Source organism: Eublepharis macularius, chromosome 1 (assembly GCF_028583425.1).
Source record: "Eublepharis macularius isolate TG4126 chromosome 1, MPM_Emac_v1.0, whole genome shotgun sequence".
In the NCBI taxonomy this organism is placed as follows: Eukaryota; Metazoa; Chordata; class Lepidosauria; order Squamata; family Eublepharidae; genus Eublepharis; species Eublepharis macularius.
In genome coordinates this window covers 9,792,637-9,809,842 of record NC_072790.1, presented here as the reverse complement: position 1 = coordinate 9,809,842, position 17,206 = coordinate 9,792,637, and the positions used below count along the sequence as shown (strand labels likewise).

Sequence of the window (17,206 nt, the reverse complement as noted above, 5' to 3'; positions counted from 1 at the left end):
GGGCCTGGGAGTGTCAGTCACGGCATCCCCTCAGCACTTAGTCCCTCCCTGAAAGCATGCCCCATAACTCGGGCTCTTGCAGCGGCTTGGCTGTTTCACGTTAATGGGTCAGATCAGACATCATCCTGTCGGGGGCGGGGGGGGGCATTTTGAGCTGAAGCAGGATGGAAGAGAGAAGGAAAGTCTGCGTTACTGACAGGAATCCCTTCCGTCAGAGGGAATGTTCGGCAAGGTCTCAGCCTATGATTAACTGGCTTGAGAATTAGATACGTTGGAGGAATGTTCGTTAAATCAGAGCATCAAATTCATGCGATTTCCTGTAGAATAAAAAGGTATACTCTGCGGTGAAGAGATACAGTTGAGATTCTAGCTGGGCAGCCGCACTCGTAAGAGCGCCATATGCAAGATGTGTGTTTAATACTCATGGAAGCCATGGGAAAGCATGGCTATTGTAGTGGTGGTACATAGATGGCAGTATTTTAAGTGTCATATAGTTATGTAAAACTTGACAAAGTGAGTATTGGGTATTTACATTTTCTAGATATAAAAGTAATTATCTTGGAGAGGAGAAAATTCGTATAAGAAAAGTGCCAGGTTTTCATAATCTTTACTAATGGGTACTAGCAGGACGCCTTATATTGCTTTGAGTTCCTGTAATAGATCCAATGGGATTAAAAAGCACAGTGCAATATAGGGAGAGTTCTAAGCCTTTGCTTTCTCGATGACAACACGTTCTGTTATGGGAAACGGTCTCTTGCATTCAGAAGAAAAGAAAACAGAGGACGGATTTTTAATTTTGGCCCAACTTGCCAAATAGCGGTCTGGATCCTTTCCCATCAGGGGATCTGTTTAAGGAAAACAGACTGCAGGCTGCCCCCCCCCCAGTAATCCATCTGGCCGTGGACTGCCGCAGCCCCCAGTTCTGCTCCTAAGGAGATCGGTTCCACTTGAGCTGTCTCACTGCAGTGCCTTTACTTTGCTGTTATAGTCCCTCTGATACCCGAAGGAACATTATGGGGGCAACGAATGAAAGAACTACGCTAAAGGAAAAAGCCCCAGAAATAAAAGTTGAATGTTATCATTCTTAGTTTCCAGAAGGATGTGATTAAAGATTTAATTGAGCCATAAGGGTGGAACCGCACGATGCGGTTAATCAAAATGAGTTGCCAGGGTGCGGATCACGGAGAGCCTCTTCCTCCAGGGATCATCTCTCTTCCTTCCAAGCCTTCTCAGCCAGCAGCGGTTGCTGCCCTTATTTATTAACTTAATTTATACCCTGTTTTTCTCCCCAAGGGGATGTAAAGGAGCTGAGAACATTGACCCCTTCTCCATTTTATCCTCACAACAATCTTGTAAGGCATGTTATGCTGAACGTGTGTGACCCAAGTTCACTCAGCGAGCTTCCATGGCAGAGTGGAGATTCGAAGCCAGGTCTCCCAGATCCCGGTCTGACATTCTACCCCAGCATTTATATTTTCCATAAAATCCTTAATGGTCAAAGAAGGGCTTCAGAATCCGTTCTTCAGTGAGCTTTCTCAGTGCTAGAATACACATAGAACAGAGAATAGCGTGGACGGGCAGCAGAGGCACCACGCGGGAGATCGTGCACCTGCAGGCTGGCCAGTGTAGCAACCTGATCGGGGTCAAGTTCTGGGAAGTCATCAGTGATGAACATGGTATAGACCCCACCGACACCTACCATGGAGACAGCGATCTTCAGTTGGAGAGGATCACCGTCTATTACAATGAGGCCTCAGGTGGCAAGTATGTTCCCAGGGCTGTCTTGGTTGACCTCGAACCTGGCACCATGGACTCGGTTAGGTCTGGACCGTTTGGGCAAATATTCAGACCTGACAACTTTGTCTTCGGTCTGAGCGGTGCTGGAAACAACTGGGCCAAAGGACACTACACAGAAGAAGCTGAGCTGGTAGACTCTGTCCTGGACGTGGTAAGGAAAGAAGCGGAAAGCTGTGACTGTCTTCAGGGTTTCCAGCTAACCCACTCACTCAGTGGGGGCACTGGATCCGGGATGGAAACTCTGCTGATCAGCAAGATCCGAGAGGGGTACCCAGACCGCATCATGAACACCTTCAGTGTGGTGCCATCACCTAAGGTCTCGGACACTGTGGTGGAGCCTTACAATGCCATTCTCTCCGTGCACCAGTTGGTGGAGAATACGGACAAGATGTATTGTATTCGCAATGAGGCGCTCTATGACATCTGCTTCCGTATCCTCAAGCTCACCACTCAACCACTTGGTCTCAGCTACTATGAGTGCTGTGACTACTTGTCTTAGTTTCCACGGCCAGCTCAATGCCGACCTCCGCAAACTGGCCATCAACATGGTGCCCTTCCCTCGTCTCCACTTCTTCATGCCTGGCTTTGCCCCCCTCATGAGTCGGGGCAGCCAGCAGTACCGAGCCTTGACAGTGCCAGAGCTCACCCAGCCGATGTTCGATGCCAAGAACATGATGGCGGCCTGTGACCCTCGCCATGTCGATGCCAAGAACATGATGGTGGCCTGTGACCCTCGCCATGCCCGCTACCTGACTGTCGTGGCGGTCTTCCGAGGAAGGATGTCCATGAAGCAGGTAGATGAACAAATGCTGAATGTGCAGAACAAAAACAGCAGCTACTTCGTAGAGTGGATCCCCAACAACGTGAAGACGGCGTGTTTGACATCCCACCCCCTGGGCTCAAAATGGCAGCTACCTTCATCGGCCAGAGCACCGCCATCCAGGAGCTCTTCAAGCGCATCTCAGAGCAGTTCACGGCTATGTTCCGACGCAAGGCCTTCCTCCACTGGTGCACCGGTGAAGGCATGGATGAGATGGAGTTCACAGAGGCTGAGAGCAATGTGAATGATTTAGTCTCTGAGTACCAAGATGCTACTGCTGAAGAAGGTGAGTTTGAAGAGGAGGCGGAGGAAGAAATCGCATGAAGATCTCTTCTCTGTACCCCCATGACTCCTTTTTATTCCCAGCAGTCTTCTGAACCTATGGACCATATTCCTGTGCTGGCATAGACTTGAACATTCAAGGCCCACCTTAAAAGAAGATCGACCTGTGTCAGCCTTTCCCTCCCAGCTGCCAACACCATGGTGTGAAACAATCTGTATGGGATTGTTGGGGGTCGTGGGCATCAAAGTCTGTGTTCAGGAATGGCAGCAAGCGGTAATATGTCTAGTGAAAGCACCACAACCTCTTTTTCTCACTGGCTCTTGCCCTTCCCCTCTGCCTACTCTCAAAAGCAGCTTATCTGCTGTGGTGTCTGTCTTTAGTGTACTGTACGGTCGTGTGAAATTCTGTTTCCAAAAATGAGTATGCACTAACTTGTAACCTGCATTTGTTCTAGGTTTTTTTTCATCTATGCCAGGCAAAGGAGATTTTAATGGAACTGGGAGGGAGGGTGGTTTGTGGGACTGGGGCTCTGTCCTTTAGGGTAAAATGTAGTCCCTTTTAGAGTGTTTGCGCTGTTAAAACAGCTGTATGTCTCCGCAATAAACACATAGAACAACATCTGGGGGCTCCCGATTTTACACATAATAATACGGGCCGAAGTCATATTTTGGAAGTGAAAGTGCTAGAAAGACATTAGATGTTGTCAAAGGGAGAATTACACAAATGGGTGCTTCGCAAAGCAGTCCTCTTTTTCATCCTGAAGTGGAATCCGGCTGTGCTTGTCACTTCCGCCGGTTCGTATTAATTCTTTTCATTAGAGGGATGTTCATCAGGCTTGACAGCTGCTTAGCCTACAATGGCTGTCAGTGCTTCCCACTGCCTCTGAGCAATTTGCTTCATGACCGTGAAAGTTGCTGAGCAAAGGGAACGTTGAACTTCACAAAATGATGACGAGTCTGATTTCTGCACTCTGCCTGCAGCCGTCCTGAAGTTGGCACCATCACTGGGCTGCATACATCTGGGGATGGGTGTGCACAATTTTTTTTTAAAAAAAGATTTTTTTCAGATTTGGAATGGATTTCAGAAATCTGATAAATATCGGAATTTCTGGTATTTGGGTCCAAAAATACTGGTTTAGTATTCAGATTCAGCTTTCATTGTGAATCCAAATCTATTTGGCTCCATCATTCCCTAAGGGGGAATCTTTCTGAGGGGCTGGAGGGGGGCTGTTTTTCATGCAAACTACACCAATCTGCTGTACTGCCTGTCCAATCACGTGATGATTCTGTCACGAGAATCACGTGGCACCTCTCTCATGGCTAGACAAATAGTGCAACAGCTCTCTCTAACATGTGATGTCACACACACACACCCATCTCCTTGGCCAGGAAAGCAATTCAAAGGAAAGAAAAGGGGGAAGGGAACCAAGCCTGCCCCAGGTGGATTGTGCTGGGATTCTTTGGTTCTGTTGGACTTTGTTAGTTCTTCTGGGGAGGCTTTGGGTCAGTGGTGGCTGTTTTGTGTTTGGGTAAGCCTTCTTTGTCCTGGAAAAGCCGCTCTGACACTCCTTTGAGTAGTGAAGGTCGGGCTATAAAATTAATTCTTCTTCCTCTTCCTCCTGCTGGAGGCAGCTCACACACACAGAAAAGCAAGACAGAAATCTTAAAAACCCAGTTTATAACAATCCAGAAAATAAAAGCATATTTAAAGCTAAAGCAAAATGGCCATTGCCATTCCCCACTCCGTATCCTGGGTTGTTGGTTCATGGGGGTGTGGGCCCATATTACCTTGCTGTTATCTCAAATCCGCTCACTTATAAAACCAGCAATCATTTCAACAATGATTCATTTACTACAAAGGACAACACTCCTTTTGGGAAAAGAACCAGAGGGAAACAGCTTGGCTTGTGTATTTGCCAGTGGTTTAGACAGAGGGCCCTTGGGGTGATGTTATTTCCATTTGGTTTCCCATCCATTTTGCTCTCCCGAGCAGTGTGTGGCCTGGCCTCTTTGCTAGGTGCAGCTGCTTACTCTGCGACCACCTTTCTGCAGGGCATCTGGGTTCTGCCGGTAGCACATTGCGTCCCAGCGTGTGTAGATGGTTGTTTGGAGGCCTGGTGGATGGAAGAGGTCCTTCCTCGTGGCAGGGAGTTGTGCCCGGTGGCCTTTCGTTCTTTCCCAAGCAACTTGGGGAAATGAGTCTTAGATGGCCAGTATGTAAGCTTACTCTGGTGCAATCTGGTGAAGAAGCCATTTCAGTAACATTCCTGGTTTTGCAAGATTTCAGAAGCTAGGTTTTCAACTTCTGTTTGGTTCAGTAGTAGTGTTGGATTTATTCTCTGCAAGGTGGTGTTTTAACAGTGTACAGGCTAGGTGATTTCATGTATCTTTCCTCCTGTACCTCTTTTTGCAGGAAATTTTATTTTATAAGTTATACAATATAGTTCATTGGTTATTATTCTTTTTCAGAATTACGTCATCAGCCTGTTCCAAGGCTTTCGAATTCCAGGGTGTCAGTAGCATCCGTCTCCTCTGCGCTGTCCGCAGACGTATTTGCCACATGGGTTTTATTTAAGGAATGCTGCCTAGTCTCCATCTGAAATCTGGAGCCTTGAATGCGCTTTCCTTTTCCTTTAGTTGGAATTCACCGTTTCAGTCGCTCGCACTTCCGGATTAGACTCCTTGATGGCTTGTATAATAACATGCATCTGGTCAGTTTCACTGAACACTGTCAACAGATGCGTTTAGAGCTGCCCTCTTTGCAGTGCTTTTTTGGCATTCTGATCAAACATTTCAATGAAACCACTTCAATAGCTGTACACGTGGGGGCTCGCACAGCGCTGAAGCAAATGGCACTGCACCACTCTAAAGTGGCCATTGAATCACACTCTCCGTATTTGAAAGTTATTTAAAAATTCAAGCATAAATGGGCTATATATTTCACTTGGTGTGAATACCCAAGTACTTTGGCAAAAATGGCAAATGCATAGGGACGATGCTTATCTTTTATCCCGCTGAAATTGAATTTTCCCCATCAAGTGGGTGTCCACGGCCACTTTGCCATTGCATATTTATCTGATAGAGTACAGAAATTTTCATTTAAGGCAAAGTGGAAACTCCAGCAGAAAATAAGTGCAGAATTCTCTTTTGTAAGTTGTAATTGAGGTTATGGCATGGGACTACATGCCTTTGGCAGATTTCTATTACTGAGAAACTGAAACCGTGGTTTTAGCTGCAGAGTAAGCAAAACAAATTAATTATTAGAGACGTAGGAAGAATTAAAGTACGGGAACGGGTTATCTGAAGTGAAATACAGTATATTGACATTTCTGGAGTCAGAGGATTACTGCAAGCTTTGTAGTATTGAATAATCTAGTTCTCTGTTACTTCAGTGAATTGTTTTGCAAGGCTTAATGTATTATTTTGATTACCATATTAGTGATCTTAATGTAGTCTACTTTAAACCTTGCTTAGAAAATTTCTCTATTACATCAACTGTTAATTCAAAGTTAGCAATTATCTCAAGGTGTGATAAGAAGGGCTAGCCAGCAAGGATGTAGTGTAAATATTAGTGATCCATTGATGCATTATTTTCTTTGATAATAATCTATAATGAATCGTAAGGGAACTAACATTAATAAAAGTGAAAAGAGAACCAGAGAAAAAAATGGTTTGTGAAAGATTAATTAGAAAAACATGGACTCTAATTCACACTTGTACCTAAGAATCTGCCTAACTTTAAGTATGCAAAAATAATGTTTAAACAACACAATCTGGGACCTCTGTCCTATAAATGAAGATAAACTAGGGGTTTTTTTTTCTTCTTCTTGATACAGACTTTCTGTGTAATTATAGGACAATGTTAGCATATCATTGTTAAGACTCTTTTTGTTGATTTTGATTTCGTGATGGTACTCATATTAAAATGCAAGGTGTTTATATGGTAAATGTTCAGACTTTAGTAATTGGGACTGCTGATCAATTACACTATTACTTGTCATACCTGACATTTCATCTACATACCTTGGGGAGGGGCTGTGGCTCAATGGAAGAACTTCTGCTTTGCATATCGGAGGTCTTCGGTTCAATCCTCCCTGTCTCCAGTTAAAAGGCTCAAGTAGGAAGGAATGCAAAAGACCTCCGCCGGAGACCTTGGAGACTTGCGAACTGGTCTGATTCAGCGTAAAGCACCTTCATATGTGTTCGTGTGTATTTTTATAAAACAAGAGCTTGTCTTTTTAAACTTTGTATGAAACATGTAATGCTTTCAAGAACTGAACAAATAATAATTCCATATGGCGTAAATTATATATCTTTTTTCTCTCCGAAAGAGTCGATGAGATCTGTCTCCTTGGGGGGTGGGGGGTGGGATTTGTTTTCGTCAGTTACTGGATTTCTTCAAACAAAGCTGCCTGCAATTACTGGCAGCACTTGGGCCAAATTCAGTTCATTTGTGACTGGCAGTCGGTTTGGTGATCACGTGCCCAACTTCTTTCCCGTGCTATCATCAAATCTAGCCATACTTGACGATGTCTAAAATCCTAGACTGCCACGCTAGAGAGAGTAGGAGCAATAAGAGCAGAGCTTTTTTTCAGGGGGAACGCGGGGGAACGGAGTTCTGGAACCTCTTGAAAATAGTCACATGGCCAGTGGCCCCACCCCCTGATCTCCAGACAGAGGGGAGTTGAGAGGGCCTTTCGCGCCGCCGAGCGGCTCGGAGGGCAATCTCAACTCCCCTCTGTCTGGAGATCAGGGGGCGGGGCCACCAGCCATGTGACCATTTTATCCAAGGGCAACTCACTGAGTTCCACCACCTCTTTTCCCAGAAAAAAAGCCCTGAATAAGAGGATACTACAGAAAGCTTAGTTGTTTTAAAAATCCTACTGAAGTACAAAATAGTATTATCCTCTCTTTAATTTGGGAATAAAAGTCAAGAGAAGAGCTTTGGTTTCTCTAATATTCAGAGGTGGAGCAGGTCATTTCAATGTATCATTTTCTAAATCACCAGATGGCCTGAAAACAGCCTATGAGGATCATACTTTTTTTTCCTTTGAAAGAATAAAGCTCAGACTGGTCATGATAAATTATTAGATAATATTTCTGTCAAACAGTAAAGAAAAGGCTATCTGGGTTGACTTTACATACCGGGAAGCTCGAATGGATTATTTGTACAGGACTGTAGCAGTAGAAGGAGGAAACAGCAAAGAAGATATTGAAAGGGCTTTGAATAATCCCTCTTTTTGATAAGCAATGACCAGCGTTTAACTCTGAGCACCCTTTTTGTGCTAGACGTCTTGCAGAGAGCCAAGGTGGTAAAATGGAAGGGGTGGGGGATTAAAAATTCTTAAATTAGTAATCGTCTCTGAGGAAGTGAACTCTGGCTCACAAAAGCCTTTGGAGTGAATAAGTCTTGAAGTGTCTTTAAGGTGTCACAAAGCACTTCTTGTTTGGCTTGCAGCAGACTATGTGGCTTCTCTCTGGAAATTATTAAAATTGACGTTCCTTGTTAAAGCTCTGCAGGTATCAGATTCTCTGATGTGCATGCCGGAGTGGGCTTTATCGGGTACGTGTTGTAGTGGACAGTCTGCTGGGTTACATTGCAGACTGGAGACTGAGCCTCAGGGGTCTGGAGACTGAGCCCTACGAGGAAAGGCTGAGGGCCTTGGGAATGTTTAGTTTGGAGAAGAGGAGGTTGAGGGGGGACATGACTGCTCTCTTTAAATATTTGAAAGGCTGTCATTTGGAGGAGGCCAAGGAGCTGTTCCAGTTGGCAGCAGAGGGTAGGACGCGAAGCAATGGGCTAAAACTACATGCAGAAAGGTACCGGCTGGATATTAGGAAAAACTTCTTCACGGTCAGAGTAGTTCAAAAGTGGAATCAGCTGCCTAGGGAGGTGGTGAGCTCCCCCTCACTGGCAGTTTTCAAGAAGAGGCTGGATGAATCTTTGTCAGGGATACTTTAGGCTGATCCTGCACTGGGCAGGGGGTTGGACTAGATGGTCTGCGTGACCCCTTCCAACTCTGTGATTCTGTGATTCTATTCTATGAGATATTGGCACTTTGTACTGAAATATGAAAGAATCTCCCTCTTGCCTTTCATAGGCTTTTGGCCCTCTGTGTTTATATCTTTTCTAATGTTTACATGTTTTATAAGTGAAATCCATGCCCCACAACTTAAATTTGTTTTAAAATAGCTAAAGTGCTCTAATGGTCATAAACTTCAGAAACACAGAAACATAAGGATGGAAGGATCCTCCAGGGTCATCTAGTCCAACCTCCTGCACAGTGCAGGAAATTCACAACTACCACCCCCCCACACACCCCCAGTGACCCCTGCTCCATGCCCAGAAGATGACAAAACTCCATCAGGATCTGTCAGTCCTAGGGTGTCAGTCCCTGGCAGTTAGATCCCGAAGTCCCTCACAGCAAGCAAGCCGGGTACATTGGTTGAAGAAACTTTATTTAGAGATCTATTCAGTTCAGGTATGCACTCATAGGTAGAAGTTGGCAGAAGTAATTAGTCAAACGATAGGACTACTGATATAGGGGGACATTCTCCCGCCCCCTTTGCATTCAGGCGCGAAAACCCAAAAAGTTACATGGGAACAAAGCAGTTTAGTCTAGACAAAGTACAGAGTGGAATCATTCTCTCCTGTGAAAAGATACATCCCAGTACACAGCTGCAGCTTCAGCCCAAGGCTACTCAGAAGTGAAAGTGCGTATTTCTTAGTGATAACAAAGAGGCCGCTGGCTCCTCCAGAAATTAGTATTAGCAAGCTAGTCACCTTCAGGTGACTTTTCTAAAATGCATAAGATACAGCATTGCACTTTAGCATTATATCAGTATGAGTTTAAGATGTAGTGTAAGATGCACAACACAATGATGGCATGGATGCTTATATCACTTTCAATATAAAATGCGGAATACAACAATGGCATATAACACAATAACGGCATATATGCTGGCATGAATACAACAGTGGCATGAATGGTGTAGAATACAACAATGACATGGATGTTTGCATACATGACAGGATCCCTAGCCAAACTGGCCTGGGGAAAATTGCTTTGCTACCTGACCCCAAGGTTGTGATGGGCCTTACCCCGGGCATGTAAGAAGGGTCCACAAGAACTAAGCACTGACGTAACCCTTCCTGCCCTGCCTCTCATGACCTGCCCAGGTTCACAGAATCAGCATTGCTGTCAGATGGCCATTTAGCCTTTCCTTAAAAACCTCCAAAGAAGGAGAGCCCACCATCACCTCCTGAGGAAGCCTGTTCCACTGAGGGACCTCTCAGCCTTGATTTTATTTCACTAGAAGGGAGGACAGATAATGAAACCTTGTCGTGTTAACAGAGAATTTTGATCTTAAGTATAATATTTTTTCAAGTATTGTAGCAAACTTATTAGTTTCCTAGTAACAGATCGCTAGATTGAAAGTTATGATACACTGCGAGAATAGATGGACTGAAGTGCTTTTCATTACTGACTATTCTCAAGTAAAATGCTTCTAGCAAATAGGGTAATAGAACTAAATTGCATTAGAGGGGGTGCTGGCCTTCAAGCAATCTTTCTATTACCTCTTTTGATGAATGAAAATTGCATTGGATATGTGAAGAATAATACAACAAATGAATAAATGCAAGCATGGGAAATCTAAGGACGAATTATAGTTGGGATGACATATCTTAAACTGGGGAATCAACACCGTGTTGTGAAGACACGTATTTAACTGGTACAGAAAGCAAAATAGATCCCCTTTTTTGTTTAAAGGGCGTGCCTTCAATGTCTCTCAAACATGCCTCCTCTTATAATGAAAACTGTTTTCTTCCTTGACCATTCCCCCCTTGCTTTTCTTTGTCCATTGCTGCTACGGCAATTAAATTTGAGATTAACTTTGGAGAAGCCGCGGGTTCCTGTAAAAGTTCTCTGAAAGAGTTCAGGGGAAGTCTTCCCAGGTGTGCTTTCAGCCAGGAAGCCAGCAATTGTCAAAAAGATCAGGCTTTCTTTGAACACCTGGGCTATCTTGAGTAAAGTGAAGAGTGATTAATTGATGTCTTGTTTAGAGCTGCCATTGGTCCCCTGTAGTTTAACTGGCTTGAGAGGAGACTGAGATTTACAGCCAGAGATTTGGCTGATTCATTCAATTCAGCGTGTGAAATCCACCGCCGTGGCCTTCCCTGTGTTGCATTCCCTTCTTGCCAGCAACAACCACCCTTTGGTCCCTAGCCACTGTGTGAAGCTGGCCCTTTTATTTACTACTCGACTTCAGCCCTTACTAAGAAAATATGTTGAGATGTTTGGCTGTTGCTTGGCTTTGAACTAACACCTCTCCTGACTGACTGAGTGTTTCCAATCTCCAGGTGAGGCCTGGAGTTCTCCCAGAATTAAAGCTGTTCTCTAGATGACAGTGATCAGTTTGGGGAGGAAATGGCTGCTTTAGATGGCAGACTTTATGACATCGTATCCCCGCTGAGCTTCCTCCCCTTTCCAGGCCCTATCCCCCAACTTCTAGGAATTTCCTAAACCAGACTTGGTAACCCTAGGCTGAGCTGAAGGACAGGGTCGTGTGAATTGGCAAGAGGGAGGACAACGCAGGCCTCTGGTGCTTTTAATAGTTAATGCAAGAGGGTCTTTTGACTTGTGCAGACTGTTGTGCAAGGGTGAGAAAAACTGTATATACCCAACTCTCAGTCTCCTCCGTATGTGTACTAAAAGTACAGGAATCCCATTGTTTACGTCAGCACAAGCAAAGGACCTGTGAGGACATACCAAGGATGGGGGATCTTATTCTCCTTTCTCCTGCCAGACCCTTGTGATACGGAGTGGACAGCTAGGGGACCACTGGTGACTTCTGGCTGAAAGCATTTCTGCAAACTTTCAGCTGTGAGCCACTGTCAATCTTTGTGCTTGCCAGAAAGCCATCACTGGTCGTCCATAATTTTGACAGCATAGGAACCATGCTACATTTAATCAAGGCTGGATGTTTCTTTAAAATAATATCTGAACAATGATATAAAAACTTGGAGTAGTAACAAAAGAGTAGCTTGATAGCATAAAAGGCAATATTTCTTTATGAAACTGTAAGTTATGAAATTTAACATCAAGTGCTCAATAATAATTCTACTGTGATATCTCACCATGGTGAGAATAGTCAACTCATTGCCTGCAACGTCTCCAGTTGCAACCTCTGTTCTGCTGGTCTACTGTGTAGATTGCTGCTGAATTTATAGAATCAAAAATGTCGATAATGGTTTTACAGGAAAGGTGTTTACCCTTAATCTAGAATGTTATTTACTGGGGATGGTATAGTGTCTTGCTGGCAAACTGGTCTACAGTGCCCTAAAAATGTGCCCCTGTAATTATATTATTGGTAAAGGATAGCCTTCGTATGGCTTGGTAGCCTCCTCTGCATGACTCCATGTATACCATCTGTCTCATAGACTAAATGTTTCATAGTGAAATAGTATATTAGACACATATATGACTGATCAGCAAAGAAGAATTGTGCAACAGAGTAAAAACAATGTGCATAATGGTATTCCCTGACCGTTCCAGAATTCTCCTTGTTGTATCATCCATTTTCCTAAGGAAGGGCAGTGGTGGGCTACTGGTGAGCTGTGGTGTCCCTGCAGCTGCTCCTCAAGAACGGGTTGTGTGGCTGCAATAGAGGAGCCCATGGATGACGCCTTTCTGCTGCTTGGACTGGACGTCACTACCCTCCTCCTCAACTTGTTGCTCGTCTCGAGCTCCTCCCTCTTCCCTCTCTAGTTCCTATCTCTGTGCTTTATATGAATCAACCCACAAACATCCCTGCAGTTTATTGCAGCTGCTCCTAAAAGGCAAAGGGGTGGCTTCAGTCGGTTAGAGTGCTGCAATGTGTCCCATGTGTGGCTGCCCTTGAAGAGTGTTCAGAAATGGCAATTAGTACAGAATGCTACAGTGAGAACGCTGGCTGAGGTGGATCATTGGGATCATATTTGTCCAGTCTTCATCCATCAGCACTAGATTCCAGTTTGCTTTTGGGCCCTATTCAAGGTGCCTTTGAAGCCTTTAAAGACTTAGTGGCTTAGAACCAGAATCCCTTGAGGACTGCCTGCTCCCGTATGACCCTGACCGTTATGGTCATTTGGGGGGACCCTGATTCGGATGCCCTTGTCATGTGAGACTAGATGTGGGGCAACTCAAGAAAGGAGAAGGTTGCCAACCTCCAGATGGTAGCTGGAGATCTCCCAGAATGATACCTGATCTCCAGGCCACAGAGAGCAGTTCCCTTGGAGAAACTGGATGGTTTGGAGGGTGGCCTCTACAGCATTATATCCAACTGAGGCCCCTCCCCTTTCTACACCCCGCCCTCTCCAGGATCCAACCCCAAATCTCTAGGAATTTCCCAACTTCAGGCTGGAAATTCTAAGGAAGGCCTTCTTGGTTGTAGCAACAAAACTATGGAACCCCCTTTCCTGGGAGATTCATCTGCCCCCCTCTCTTTCTTTTGACCAGGGCTTTTCTTCAGTGGGGACGCAGTGGAACGGAGTTCCGGCACACCTCGTGTCCGGTGGCCCCGCCCACCAATCTCCAGACAGAGATCAGTTCCCCTGGAGGAAGTGGCCGTTTTGTAAGGGGGGGCCCGTGTGCTTCTCCCTCATTTCCCTCTTGAGAGTTCCACCACCCCTTTTCCCAGAAAAAAGCCCTGCTTTCGACACTCCTTTATTGACCCTCCTTCCTACTTGTTTCAGTTGCTGTTTTACGAACATGTATTGCTCTTAAAGTGTTTAATGCCTTTTTACCTGTTCACTGGCTTGAGGGCCCCTAGCTGCATGGAAAGGCAGGATACAAATGTTTGAAATAAAAATAAAATAAAATAAAATATCAAATATGCAGGAGCCCTCAATTCAGAATGCAGAGCTTGCAAAGGCAGAAGTTCCTCCATGCAAGAAAAATGCTACAGGGATGTTAATTTTTTTTTTACTTTATTTTGTTTTAACTTTTATTTTTTACCTTCATTATTACATGCATTGATTTTCACTATTACATTTGTTTTAATTCTCACTTAAATCAATGGGAAACAGGCAAGCCAATAAAAAAAAGTTTAGTGATCTCCCAGTAGTGTAGCTCTTTACTAGAATGCATGGAAGTCTCCAGTATTAAGTGGAGCATATTCTGGATTCTGCCCTGCTTATTTTTATACATTAGAGCCAATTAAATGCCATTAAAACATAAGTATTTGCTAAAAACAAATCCTGCATCTGTTGCATGCATCTGCTTTTGTTGTCTTAGGACCTCAGTGGGGTTTTAAACATTTTCTGCATATTATGGTACCTTTTGTTTTTGTGTCCTTGTAACACTTTGATATCAAACTCTGGAAAGCCGGAATCAGTGGCAGGTTTGCCGTCAGCTGTGATAGGATGGGGCTGAAGTCCCTTAAGGCTGGGCATCCGGGCAGGGTTTGGCTGTGCAGGGGATGTGCTCAGTTTGCAGAAGGGTCTCGCAGGGAGGGCAGGTCTCAGAATTCAGTGCCGTGCATGTGGAGCCTCTTGCGGCATCCCATGCTCACCACCGGATAAGGTCTGTGCTGTCAGGAGCAGATCGCATATTTGAAAGCTCATGATCTGACTCCAGGTTCTAGTTTGTTGCTCCCTTCTAAGCGGTTCCAGGAGCCCCGTGATATAAAAAAAAAACACGTTCAGGAGCCCCGTGGCACAGAGTGGTTAGCTGCAGTACTGCAGTCCAAGCTCTGCGCACAACCTGAATTCGATCGTGGCGGAAGCCGGGTTGATATAGCCGGCTCAAGGTTGACTCAGCCTTCCATCCCTCCGAGGTGGGTAAAATGAGTGCCCAGTTTCCTGGGGGTAAAGTGTAGATGACTGGGGAAGGCGATGGCAAACCACCCCGTAAAAAGTCTGCCAAAAAACTGTCATGATTCGACGTCCCCCCCCCCTCCCAATGTGTCAGTAATAAGTTGGTGCTTGCACAGGGGACTACGTTTCCCTTTTTACCTTAAGTGGTTTTCATTAGTGTTGAAACTTTGGCAGTGCCAATTACCTTTCCAAGTGGCAGTGTGCGCGCAGCGGTCCGCTTTGTGCGAGCGTCTCTGGATTATGATGAGTGTATTTGGAACAGGCGTTCCATCTGCCTGCCCCCTGCCTCCACTCATCTGTTGGTCGGGGAGGAAGACATCTGGTGGGGGGGGGAAGCACATGCATGGAATGTTCACTCCCCTGTGGCACTAAAAGTGATGTCATTTTCCTGAGCGATGGAGAAGCTATGGGTCACACTGGGGGGGGGGTATAATTCATTAAAACTCAACCTCATTTGAGGGTGAGTTTTAATGAACTGGCCCTGGCACAACCCATAGCTTCCAAGTCACCCTGGAAAATGAAGTAATATTTTTGTTCCACAGGGGAGCATGCCCTGTTTGCACCTGCCCCTCCACGTGCCCCTCCACCAGGAGATGAGTGGAAGTGGGGGGGGGGGCAGGGGCTGGGGGCAGGTGCCACAGGGGAGTCCTCCACTGTCCCCTACCCTACCACCCCCACCCTCCTGTTTGGACCAGGGGAACCTGGCAACTCTCGTTTGGAAGTCATTAGAGTATACTCGGTCACACACACACACCTGCTTGACTCTTCTATAGCTGAAAGGAAAAGGCCGTACTTTTTCATCATATTAAAACTGGAGACAACAGTTTATTGCACTTAACACGCTTGATATAGACACTGGTCCTAAAATCCTTGGCCAGGGTGCTGAAGCACCAGTTGACAGCATGCTTCTTGAAAGGAATCGCTCTGTATCTGGACTTCTGATTGGCTTTTTACTGTGGACCCTTGTGGTGCCCTCCAGGTTGAGTCCTGTATATGTCACGTAAATTTTATTATGAACCTTTGTATTCATGTGCTATGATGTATTCATGCACAAGGTCACATGTATCAAGTTCTAGCCACCACTTTTTGCTTTCTTTGCTCTTTGTTGTCTGCGCTGTGATAAAAACATTGTGATCAGTTTGTGGTTGTTGTAATTGCTGACAAAACTGTGTTTCAGAAAAATGTGTCCTAGAAATACTACCCATATTACTAGTTCTGCAGTAAAATGTCAGGGTTACAGTCCATCCTCTTTGCAAGCTTTTGGCTGCACTGATGAATTTGGAATGTTTTGGAGGAAGGAGGTTGTCAGGGCTGTGATCTCAGACTGGCTGCTGAAGTCCCGGGTGGACTATCTCCAGGAGGGACAAAGCTTGGCCTTGTCCAGTACAGCACTGCTGGCTCACTTACGGTGATGGTCTTTAAGACTGCTGTTTAACAGTGTACTGCCAGGTTGTCCTGACCCTACAGGGTGGTGTTTTGCTTGTAAAGTACACATGCAGAATCCATTTTGCAACTCAAGTGCTTTTCATTTTCTTTTCATACAATCAAAACATATTCTATTTGGATTGCCTTTCAAAACCGCAAGAAGGCCAGACTTGCAGTTGAAATCTCTCCCTCAGAATGGCACAGCAACAGGTGCACAACTCTCACGTACAAGCATGAGGCCTGAAGGCATCGAGAAGTTGTTTGAATAGAGTCTGGGTTCCTGTGTGGCCATCCAGTTGTGAATTCCTTTGAGATGGCAATCAAGGCGAGTCTTTATCACTTGTGCTCTCTGTCCAATTGCCAAACCAATTTCACACAACTTGCCAGTCAGGTTTATACATACTTGCTTGAGCAGTTTGCAGTATGACAGAGATTCTCAGTCTGTGCCTGCATCAAAATAAAGCCCCCGCGCCCCCCGCAAATGAAACGTTCGATATCTCATTGTCAATCCTTTAAGCTACCTGAGCCATAGCAAACTCGCCTGATAAATCATAAGCATTATCATTTCAAAGACTGGATTTTCTCCAAAGAAAGATGAATTGGTTCTGTATTTGAACTACAGAAATGAATGTGTGTGAAGATGGAGTTATGCGGGACATAGGTATGAAATATTTCTTCTACTGCTGGAAGAAGTTTCCAAAAAGAAGCCAAAGGTATAAACTCTGAATATCAGTTGCTACAGAAATCTCAGAACTTGGGTGGTAGAGAGAACTAAACTAGCTTTCAGAAGAGACATTCTTGAATTTTATAATGTAGTTGTCGTCATCGTAGTAAGTAGTAAGTAGTAGTAGTAATGTAATGCTCTGAGTGGATCGGATCCTATGGCTTTGTTTACTGATGGTTGGTGTACTCATCTGATGTTGCCGTTTGTGGAATTGATCCACAGGATCCCACCTGTTTACTGTTTCAGAGTAATTAACATTTTTACCAAATAAAATTATCATCTTATTTAAAGGTCTCCTGTA

General features: G+C 44.9%; 1 protein-coding gene and 1 pseudogene across 3 annotated transcripts in view; both read left to right on the top strand.

Moving 5' to 3' along the window:
* The window catches only part of MACROD2 (mono-ADP ribosylhydrolase 2), a 1,366,388-nt gene that overhangs the window by 459,879 nt on the left and 889,303 nt on the right, over positions 1-17,206 (top strand). The gene's annotated exons all lie outside the window — the stretch shown is intronic.
* Positions 1,619-2,941, top strand: LOC129332783 (tubulin beta chain-like; annotated as a pseudogene).